Source organism: Triturus cristatus, chromosome 2_2 (genome assembly GCF_964204655.1).
Source record: "Triturus cristatus chromosome 2_2, aTriCri1.1, whole genome shotgun sequence".
NCBI classification, from domain to species: domain Eukaryota; kingdom Metazoa; phylum Chordata; class Amphibia; order Caudata; family Salamandridae; genus Triturus; species Triturus cristatus.
The window spans coordinates 484585114-484597517 of record NC_140582.1 but is presented as its reverse complement, the minus strand read 5'-3'; positions in this window follow the sequence as shown (position 1 = coordinate 484597517).

The window sequence follows — 12404 nt, the reverse complement described above, 5'->3', positions numbered from 1 at the left end:
TTTGTCCTCCGGCCATTTATACAGGGTCACAGTAGCACATACAGGGCAACAGCCCTCTCTCTTTACCGCGGCCCCCAACCTGGCATATGGGGTCATGTGAGGCTCATATATGGTGACAGCCTCTGTGGGTCGTAGGCAATGTACCAGGCGACTACCCTCCTTCTCTCCTAGCACAGCGCCAAGGATGGTAATCCTTATTCACAGCCCCCTCCTAGCAAGGGGGTTGCAGACTTTGTCACTCAGGCTGGCAGCTGGATCAGTGCAGCAGTCCCATTAGACCTGAAACTCATGCTCCCTGCCCAGGAGCCACCCAATGGGAATGCAACTGGACCATTGTACACTGGTCTTCGCTCAGGCAAAAGCTGGATCTACAGGAGAGTGTTCTTGATCATTCTAGGTGATGTCCCCTCACCCAGCATGGGAGATTGGCAGACCCTCAGCCCCCAGTCCTAGTCACAAGAGGTAGAACTTGTGCTGAGCTCTCCACGCTGATGTACAGCTTCAGTTTGATGATTTGGGGGTCTCAAGTTCCCCTTTCTATCTATTTCCCAACACACTTGTGATTTTGTTTCTCTGTCTTTGAAGATTCTGGTCCGCCGGTTGCCCACTTTGAAGCACCAACTCCTTATTGCACTCTTCCTTCAGAGAGCAGTCTATCACAGAAGTACAGTCTCCAATCTTATAGCCCCATACACAGGCAAATGGGAGGGACTAAAAGATTGCCCCAGGATGTCAGCCTCAGTGATATCAAAATGTACCTAAGGGTCCCAAAACTCCTCTTTATCATTTCCATATAAGCCCTATCTCCTTCCCTAGATGTGAACAGGCCTCTTGACCAGTCCTTCTTTCAGAATCAAAGAGCCTCCCTTGATGTGCACTGGAGAGCCTAGCGCACTCACCCACATGCACACAGCTTCCAATGTATTGTACCCTTGCATGGACATCCATATATCCCAGCACACTCAAGCAACACTGTGTCCTATTTCCTACAGCTCACAGGCCCACAAAAACCAAGATGTACACTGACCCATGCGTGTGATTTCCTGATGAACCTATACCTTCTCAGATGCCCACATGTATCCCAACGTGCACACACAATCACAAGCTCTATTTCCTGATGTACTGCACTTTCTTACAGGCATACATGTATCCCACCGTGTACATGTAACCACAAGTACTATTTCCTGATACATTGTACCTTCTCCCAGGCCCACATATATACCAGGGCACACATGCAACCATGTGTGGTACTTCCTGATACACTGTACATTCTCAAAGGCACACGTGTATCCCCACGTGCACATGCAGCCACATGCTCTATTTCCAGATGCACTGTACCTCCCCTCAGGCACACATGCATCCCAGGATTGCATACAATCCAATGCAGGCCAATGGTGAGTTAAGCACACAGCAGCGGAACTGAACCAGAATGGGCCAGGAGGTGCCACTCCCGTGACCCAGGTAAAAAGGGCCTGCTCACTCCACTGATCCCTTAAACTTAAAACACTGTATGCTGCACTACCGCGCTCATGCTACTTAACTCCCGGTAAAGGCAGTAGCCTTCCACCACTTGTGCACTCCTCCTCCACCCTCGTCTAAGAAGACTGCAGTCCATGAGACAGGCCTAGGTTGTAGCTCAAACACACAATCTGTGTTCGCTTATCAACAAGAATCATTACAAACTATTCAAATATCACTGTAGCTAGGACACTCATGGCAGAGATACACGTCGTCCATGTTTATGTAGCGACTTTTCTGTCCTTGTACAAGCCATGACCACTCTAAAACACTCTAAGATGATAGAAAAAAGGAGGATGTATGTGGTGTATGATGGTGACATTGTTACTTAAAATTGTATCTCTATTAGCCTTTTTATTGGTTCTGTTTATAGAGGTGCTGATTCTAGAATGTGAAAGTACATGTGCCATCAATGAAGTATTGACCCATTTTTGCATGCTCTAAGCGAAGTAGTGCTATGTCATAGAGAACACGATACTTTCCCCCGGGGAAGAAGAAAATTGGAGTTGCGTGGTGGGTGACATAGAATAATTCGTTTAAAATTATCGATTCAGAACGTACAGCAACAGACCTTGCAGCCTAATAGACTTGCGAGGTGAAATAATTTTACATGTAAACCAATATACTTCTTGATGAGGATTATAACAGCATTGGCGCGCACTGAGAACATATTTTGCCAGGAGGGCGACTGGTAAATGTTTTCATTGCTCCCTCATTTCTCCATATTAGTTTCATTTATGATAATATTTGCATTACACTGCAGATAACAATTCCTTGTACGTACCTATATTTCTACATTAACAAACTAGAGCGCGTTTATGTTATTTGCAATGAACGTTTTTAAATATGTGGCTACAGGAAGTAAAATAGCAGTCCGGATGATAATAATCTAAATTTGACATATTACGGTAAAATGACTCTGACTGTTCAGAATAATGGACGTGTAATCAGTGTTTACAGAGAAATTTTTGACAAACGGAACAGTTCTTCTTTTGTGTTTGCTTATTAACACTTTGATTCCCATGGTATGTGAACACATGTAGCTCTCAACACTGTGATGTACATTCTAAGAAATACATGTTTTTGTAAACATTGCATGCTATAACTTATGGCGAACAAAGCAAAACTAAAGGAAATGATGGACGGAGTGTTGAACATTGCAAGCGCTCACCCCCAGTCAACCCCATCATTTCCTTTGGTTTTTGCTTTGTTCGCCATAAGTTGGCAGGGTATGCTCAGACGTGAGTCCCTTGCTCACTTTGCCACTGGATTCAAGCAAGCCTGGCTGAAGACGGCTGAAATGCCAGAAACCGGTCCTAGGAAGCTTGTTTCCGGTCCAGGGAAGACATGGCTTGGCAGTTCGGGCTGGACTGTTCCCATGAGGCACAGGGTCAGACTGATTTGCATATGACCATGTCTGAACTGGGGTGACAGAGTGGGCTAAAGAACGGTGATGGATTAAACCCAGATCAGTTGACTGGGGGTGAGTGCTTGCAATGTTCAACACTCCGTCCATCATTTCCTTTGGTTTTTGTCAGCTTTACTTTTCCCACCCCACCTCACCTGCAACACTGGAGAAAGGGTTGGAATCAGGAAGGGTCAGATTTACTATTCCGACTTTTCCCACACTGAGCAGGAAATATGATTTTAAAAAAGGGCAGCATGTTGGATTGTGCAGAGGAAATTACTACTCCCACTCCGAACTTAGCCACATTAGTAAATGTGTTGGTCTTTGAAGGTGTTAGATTCGAAATTTCCACTCCAAACTTAGCGACACTGGTGAAAGTGTTGAATTCAGGTGAAGGCTGGATTTTCTGTCCGCGGTCAAAGTTTAGCGATGTTGGAGAAAATGGTGGATTCTGGAAGCATCAGATTTACTATTCCCTCATTACCTTTAGCCATACTGGTGAAAGGGGTGGAATCTGAGAGGATAAGGTTTATGATTCCGGCTCACATTGAGAAAGTGTTGGATTCTGGAAGGGCAAGGCATATTATCCCCGCCGCAATCTTAGTCACGTTGAGGAAAGTTTTGATCACTTAAATTGCCAGATTCTTTATCCCACTTCAACGTGTCCGACATAGGGAGAATGTTGGCTTCTGAAACAGTCATGTTTAATATTCCAACTAAAAACTTAAGTCACACTGGACAAATGCTAGACTTTGCAGGTATCAGACTTACTATGACTGCTACAACCAACACCACATTGGAGGGAATGCCGGATTTGATGTGTCATATTTACTATTGCAACTCCAAACATAGGTACAAAATGCTGGACTCTAGATGGTTTTCATTAACTTTTATCAATGCAACCTTTGCCATGTTGTGTAACGTGCTGATCACTGTAACCTAACATGTGTATTTCTAAAGCGCACGTTCACCCAAAGGTCTCTTGGCGCTGAATAACAGATTTTTATTGTTACCCAACTCAATGGTACTCATTTTATTGATCTCAGGTGGATGAAAGGCTGAGTGGACCCGCCAGGATTTGAACCTGTGACCAGGAGGCCAAACACAGGCCCCTGCAGTGGGTGCATTAGTCCACTGAGCCACCAGACACAGCTGTAGAGGTCAGGATTACTATTCCCACACCAGCCTTATGTACATTGGAGAACATGTTAGTCTCTGAAGAGGTCATGTGTACTACTATTCCCACTGTAACTTTAAAAACATTGGGGAAAGTGGTGAACTCTGACACGGTCAAATTTGCCCTTCTCCTCCCATCTTTTCCACATTTGTGAAAATGTGATTCTCTAGAAGGGTCAGATTTACTGTCACCACTCCAACCTTAGTCACATTTGGGAAAAGCTGGATTCTGAAAGGATCATATTTACTATTCAAACTCCAACATTAGCCTCATTAAGGAAGGTTTTGGACACTGGGAGGGTCAGATTTTGTTTTCTCACTCCAAACTTTGATAGGATGGCAAAAGTGCTGGACTCGGCAAGGGTCAGATTTACTATTTTCACTCTATCCTCAGCCACATTGGGGAAAGTGTTGGACTGAGAAGGTGTCAGAGTTACTAATCCCACGTGCTCCTAAGTAACATTGCGCAAGTGAGATTAGTAACTCTGACACCTTCTCAGTCCAACACTCCAACCACAGCCGCATTGGGGAAATTGTTGGAATCTGGAGGGATCACATATATTATATATGCGTACAGTAGTAAAACACTAACCATACAAGTGACAGTCCCTATATCTTTGACAAGGTTGCATGTGGGCCTGAAGATGGGATGCCTCCAAGGCCCCAGTGGTAAGGTGGACACCCCACCAAACATTAACAATTAAGTTAATACATAGGACTACTGCCAGAACTTCTGAAAGCACCACACCCATGGAACATCATCTTGATGCATATTGTCAGATATACATGTGTCATGAGAATTATAGTGATGTGGGTATTCAAATCTATTTATTAAAATGGTCCATCTTCTACACTTTCGCAACTTTACTATGGCAATTTAAAGGCATAACGTTTTTATAAATGATATATTTCACGTTCATGGTTTTCCTGCTATTCTTTCATTAGAAAATACATGAGAGTTACATTTCAATTTTAGAAAGTCTATTTTGCTTAGTACAATCTGTAGCGGATTGAACTAAATAGTGGATCTGTAGCTTTCACTAGTTATTACCCGCAAAGTGATTCTCAGTCAGAACATTATACTGAGTAATGATTACCATATTATAGCTTGTCAACTCAAAATGGCTAGGTAGACTTACTATCAGTATTGGAAACTACAAGTTCCAGTACCAGGCATTCAGCTACAAAGATGACGAAGCTCTTTGTCAATACTCGCTTTAATTTAATAATTTTGTTTATTGCTGTTTCCAAATTACAGACAGTCCTTGACAGGTGCATCCAAGTAGTACATAGACAAATTGGTTTACATCATATATTGTTATACACCCATGTAGTTTGACCCTGAGAGAGGTAATGAGACTCACGTGGACCTGGCACAGTACCAAATGTGTCAGACATCCCCAGTAGAGTCAGAACAAGGATGTATTAATTGATTTCTCCTTCGCTCATCTGTTTCCATCTGTCCTCCATTTTGCTGCTCACATTGACCATGTAGGGCTATTGTATTAATTATTAATGTGCAGGGAAGAGTTGACAGACCTGCAATGCAAGTTGACAGCAGATTGGGGGGAGATATGGGGTTCTTTTACAGGGCCAGGTTGGTATCTATACGTTTGCCTAAGTCATCCTGATTTTCGATGGGGGTTGGCCAGCAAGACTGCTCCCTCAAGGTCCCTGGAGCACACACATTACACAGAGTAAGACTAGCCAGCCTCTTCTGGTGCCTTCATTTACTCCATAGCAATGATTCCAGGTTGAGCCACACGGTTGAGAGGCTTGTGCCACCACATTGTCCAAGAGTGGTGTGACACCAACCTCACCGGTCTGTGGTACCTAGGCCCATATCTGTATAACTTGCTACCCTAGGATGCCTTGGTTTCAGTAAACCCACTTAGGGAATGACCAACATTGTCTGCTTCAGCCACTCTACAGTGTAAGTGGCTTGTAGGGGAAAAACTGACAGACTACATTTGCTATGTATGTGTGGTGGCATTAATGACCATGTCAATATGTGCGTAGCAACTTTTACCAGAGAGCCTTCAGAAACACCCACCATAATATGTAGGGCTGCACAAACATCAGCTGTATGGCCTTGTGTTTTTAAGGATATGTGTGGCACATTCACATTACAATGGCTCCTTGTCTTTGCCCACAAGCTTAGTCTAGGATTTGTGGTTCACAGTTGTCTAGCCACAGCTAGTCAGGTGTAGTCTAATCAGAAATATGTTTGCCATTGACATCCATCACAATCTGTTTATATGTTGTGTGGTTACTTGAAGTTTGGTGAGGGGTATGCATTCACATACGATGTTAACCTGTGAATTTGGTGCTGGAGCTGTATGTGTCTCCCTTGTTTCTACCTTCCCTCCTGAGAAGAAACCAGATTATGAACTGCATTACTGATTGAGGAATTGACTTCCCGATGTCTACTGTTATTTAACATATTTGTTTTGTATTACTAAACCTTATGTGCTCTCTCCTTATTTATGGGAGGATTGTTGTTATTTTCCAAGAATGTACATTGTTATTTAATGAATCCTGATGTGATGAGATGTATGAGTATGAGTATGTCTGGGTATGTGGTTTGTTTGTTCGGTTTGGAAGATTGTGTGTGTGTGACGCAGGATGCGCTTAGAGTTTAAAAAAAATATATTTTTATTGGCATTTTGCAATGAATAATAATCGATACATTATTAGAATATTCGATAGCACATACATAGTGTGGTGAGACATTATACAGTAGTTGTTTACCTTTTACATTGATTAGCAAGCTTCGTCTTTCACTCATTGACAACATAGCTACAAAGAGTTACATTACACATCACAGTACTCTCTCCTCGGTTTTTTAGTCACTATAATCTGACAACGGTTCCTCCCGTGGAGGTTCGCAGATATTGCCCTGGAATGCATTCCACCTTCCCCACACCCGAGTCCATTTCTTGGGGCACCCCCTGTGGACATAGACTGATTTCTCTATTATCATTGTGCCATCCTTGTCACGACACCACTGTCTATGGTTAGAGGTCAGTCTTGATCCCCAGTGCTAAGCTATACTCCACTTTGCCAATGCCATACCCAGTGTCCCCCATTCTTGAGCCGCATGGTTGAGATCTGTAGGGTCCCAAATGTTGAGTATACATCTCTTTGGTTCCGGCTGAACCATAACTCCAGTAACCTGAGAACTCGTGCGCATAATCGCCTCCCTGTAGGATGTGATTGCTGAGCATTGCCCGAGTGCGTGCCAAAATGTGCCTGGTGCGCCACACTGTCTCAGGCAGAGTGGTGTGTCCACACTGCCTAATCTATGTAGAAGTATTAGTGTATAATAAGTGCGGTGTAGAATTTTCAATTGTATTAATTTTAGTTTAGAGGGTATCGCTACCTCTTTTGGGGAGGCAATTGCCTCCTGCCAGTCTGCCTCATCCAGTTCTCCCATGTCAGCCTCCCATCGCTCCTTAAGGGCCGTCGTGGGGTCCAGTTGATTATTAATTATTTTCCGGTAGGTCTGGGAAATGGCTTTTTTGCTCGAGTGGTCCATCAGAAGTCAGTCCTCTAGTGGTGAGGCCTCCGGCAGTTGTGTGCCTGGTGGAATGAGTTCATGTCTAATCTGCATATATCTGAAAGTTTCTGTCCATGCTAGTCCATAAGTGTCGTGTAGCTGGGTGAACGTGACAACCTTGCCTTTTTCTACATATATCCTCCTACCTTTGAGATTCCTATCAAGTCTCATTGTCTAAATCCCATGATATTCCGCAGTTTACCTAATCGCTGGGTTTCCCATAATGGTGTAGCCTGTGTTACGGCCCACTCCCAGCCCAGTGCTCATTGCGCCACGTACTAGACATGGACGGTGTGTGCCGTGGGACCTTGGAGAGCCGTCTTCCTGGATTTATTGTATAATACCCCCATAATCCCTTCGGCTTCTAGGAGATGCCTATCCATGCATAACGCTGGTCCCCCCTGCGGTGCATGAAGCCATTGATTTATTACAATGAGCTGTGATGCCCAGTAATGAACTTTTATATTGGGGAGGGCAATGCCGCCATCACACCAGCCCTTTATTAGTTTATGCATGGCTATATGGGCATCCTATAGCAGATTGGTCACTTCGGCGATTATCGTTGTAAAGTATGTTGGGGAAACCGGGAACGGGGTGTTTTGCAAGACATATAAGAATCTGGTGAGCGCCATCATCTTAAAGAGGGCTGCCCTGCCCAGTAGCGTGAGTGGTAGTGATCGCCAGTGTTTGACATTGCGGCAGAACCGCGCCAGGGGCCGTAGGAGGTTTTCTTCAATGAAATGCGTGGCCTGATGCGTTTTATAGATGCCGAGATATTTAAATCCCTGGTCAGCAATCTGGATTTCGCAGTTACGCGGGAGCCGCAGTGGGGGACTGTGGAGTATATAGAGGAGCTATTTTGCCCTGTTTATGGTATAGCCTGAGACCAGCCCAGATGCTGCACATATATCTAATAGGCAATAAATAGAACGTGCAGGGGATGCCAGGTACAACAACACATCATCCGCATATAGCGAAATGTGATCCTCCCATCCCATACCCCATTTAACCCACGGATGACCGGATCCTGCCGTATCAATGCCGCCAGTGGTTCCAGTACTATTGCAAAGAGGAGCGGTGACAGGGGGCAGCCCTGTCTCGTCCCTCTTCCCAGAGGGAAGTCAGCCGAGATGCAACCATTTACCACAACCTTCGCCAGGGGCTTTCTGTATAACAATTGCACCCACTCGTAAAACTTGGGGCCGAAACCCATGTGGCGAAGGACCGTGAAGAGAAAGGGCCATTTGACCAAGTCGAATGTAATACGCGCATCCAGGGACAAAATTGCTGCATCTTCTTCGATAGTAGGCCTATGCGACATGACACTATGGAGTCTCCTTAGATTCAGCGCTGTGTTTCGGTTCGGCATAAATCCGGATTGATCCGGGTGTATCACTGTTTTTTTTTTTTTTTTTTTTTTTATAAAAACCTTTATTTCGTCAAAAGTCTGGACACAGCTATTCAGCCGACAACCCGGAGGTTCGGCAGCTTCGGTAGAGAAGGACAGAGAAGCGTCCACATTGCATTAAAGGAGCAGTGAAAAGATTCCATTTTTAAATAAACGCAAACACACAACAAACCCCAGCAAGGCAAGAACACTGAATGCCCATGGTGATAGCCCCCCAGGGGAGGCCGGACCCCAATCATCTAACAGTCACAGTACTGTGATAAGAGGAAGAAGGGGGACAGCAGAGGCCCAAGAAGTCAATTAACCATCACATCTTATATACTGAGCTGGAAAGAATGTCAAGAAGAAAGCTGTTCCTCGGGGGGATCCAAATCAGGGGCAAGACATATTCCCCCCCTGTATTGATTCCACCGCCCCCAGATGGCGTGCCACTTCCGAGGGCAGCCTCTAGCGCAATATACTGTCTTTTCCCTGAGCATACTCCAGTCCATATTTTCTTTCCACGCGGTCAATGTGGGGGGCCCCGCGGAGCCCCACAATCGCGCGATATCTCTCTTAGCGACCATGTTACCCAGAGTTACCCATTGGGTCTGTGCCTCATCGTGATCAGTGGGCCCCCAGACATTCAGAAGACAACACCGCGCTTCCGGCTGCATAGCAATGCCCGTCACCTCCCCCATCACTGCATGGACTCTCCTCCAAAATTCCGTGATGACACCACATTCCCAAATGATATGCAGGAAAGTACCCACCATACCACATCCCCTCCTACATAGGCCTTCCTCAGAGAATCCCATATGAACCAGCCTTGGCCCCGTCACATACACTCGATGCAGTATTTTGAGCTGCACCAGGGGTGTATCACTGTTGTGAGATATGGCTGCAGCCTCATAGCCAGCACCTTAGCAAGTAGTTTAGCTTCTGCATTTATCAAAGAGATTGGCCTCTAGGACATGCATTCCGAGCTGCGCTTAGAGCTTTTTTTATATTTATCTTTATCATGTCTTTTTACAATTTTGATAAAATAATATAAATAAATGTGATATTTGCATTATACAATGTATTCTGCATTATAATTGGGAAGGTCAGTGTTTTAGGAGTGGTTTAGTATATCAGTGACTTCCAGCACCTTCCAAAAGAATATACAGGCAGAGAGGTTTTTTCTTGATTGCAATTTGGTTCACCTGTGAATTTCTAGCCACATTCAACAACTATATCTTGGAATGCATGTTTCATAATTGAATCTTCATGTTGTGTCTTCACATATGCACTAAGACTGTACTTATAGGAGTGAAGCCATTGTTTGTATCTGAGTGCAACACATCAACATGGTAAGCTACATCACTGCTTGTTCCATTGGCATCTTGGCCTTTTTACTACATAGACACTCTTGCACTGGCAAAGTATACTATTTAGCATTTGTATGTGTGATATGAAATCTCCTAATGGATTTAATATGTGCTTTCAGATTTGTATGTTGCATGTGTAGACTGTAGGGTTGGACTGGGTTACCATGCACATATCATGTTGATGACTTCACAGTCATCATACTATGAGTAAACTCTACTATCCTTCGCAATTATAAGGGCATACTAATGGCTAGCTGTACAAGACACACACAGTCATAGCACACTATCTACTTTGGCACAGCATGTTCATTGTGCTTGCAATGGAGGACTATTTGGTACCGGTTGTTGCCATGCACACCACTTGGGATGTATCAAATATTGTTCAGCTCTGTTTGTTACACATGGCTAAATACATTTTGCGTGTGCCAATTACTAGCAGATATGCTATGCTATGTCAATCATACATTATCAAAGAAATTCTGGACAATGTGATCTCTCTGCCGTGTCACTGCAAGTGTCTGCAATTTTGGCTGTTGGTCCTCATCTTCCTCATTCTCATCCTCTGGCACTTGATGATCCTCATTGCCATCGTCCCATAGGACATTGGTCCACACGCAGATATTGTGCAAAATGTCGCACACTAGTATATTTTGCACACCATTGTTGGCGAGTAAAGAAATTGGTTCCCAGCCATGTCTAGGCTCCTAACGCAGGACTTCAGGATTCCTAAAGTCCACTCAATAATGGACCCGGGTCCTGCTTAGGGCCTGGTTGTAGCTCTGCTGTAGCTCTCGAGCGGAATGTGGGTCAAAAATCATTCGGGTTGGGTGGGATAAGCCTCCTCAAGGAACACATCCTTAACGTAGGGTAAGGCAACGCTGCACTTTGCACTGGCTTGCCGTACTCCGTATCTATTAGGCCATGCAAGTATGTAGGCTGCCTTTGCATTGCCTCATAGATATGAGTGAGAGAGCTGCTCTGCCAGAATGCCATGGTTATTGTTACTCCAGCAGCGCAGTCCGCTTTAATATGTAGCCCTCAGTGGCTTAGTCGGTGTCGACATGTGTGACTTGTGGCGTTGTGTTGCACATGTGCCATGCAGTATGGTGGAAGTATGAAGACCCAGACCTTCTACGTATGCACTGTCTCATTCAGCCCAACACTATAATGGCTATGTTAGCCCACATTATTGACTGTAATGTGGTCAGCCATGTTCTTAAGAAGTACCTACCAACCAGTAGACCATTCCCATATCTCCCATTCTGGAAGCGATCATTGATGATTGAGTGCCGAAAGAGGAAAGAATCATAAGCACTTCTTGGGTACTTTGCCAGAACATTGATGAACAAACCCAGATGGTCCATTATTGCCAGCCCGTTCATCAAATAGGTGTGCTTCCTATTGCAGTACAGGTGTGATGTAGCCACTGGAGGCACAAGTTGCACTCCATTACGCCAAAAGACATGTGGAAATCCTGCAATGGCATAAAAACCTTGCTTGTTTTCCTGTCGTTTTTGCAGTGTGTTGGAGATTATTGAGTTACTGGGGCGTGAGGCTTATGGTCGCATTCAGGATGGAAGGAAGGAATGCCGAAAAGGATGGCTGGGATATTCCAGCCACTCTGGCTGTGGTGGGTTGGAATGTTCCAAATGCCAGTATGTGTAGTACAGCCAGTAGCTTGGCCTGCAGAGGAATGTTGGTGCACCACTTAGCTGTTGTCGGCAGCCTTGGTGCAATCTGGTGCAGGAACTGGAGAATGGACTCGCTCCTGTGCCTGTAATGGGTGATGACATCCTCCTCCCTCAGGTCAATGAGGGTAATCCTCTCCCGGTATGTCGGCTCACTTCTCCAGCGCTGCCTCCGTGGTAATGGTTGTCGTGAAGGCGGAGGAGGTGATGGTGGTCTTCTTGGTGGGCAGAGATACAGTAGGAATAAGTCCATGGCGTAGTTGAACTTGCCACAGTGATTTAGGAAAAGTCCTGCTTT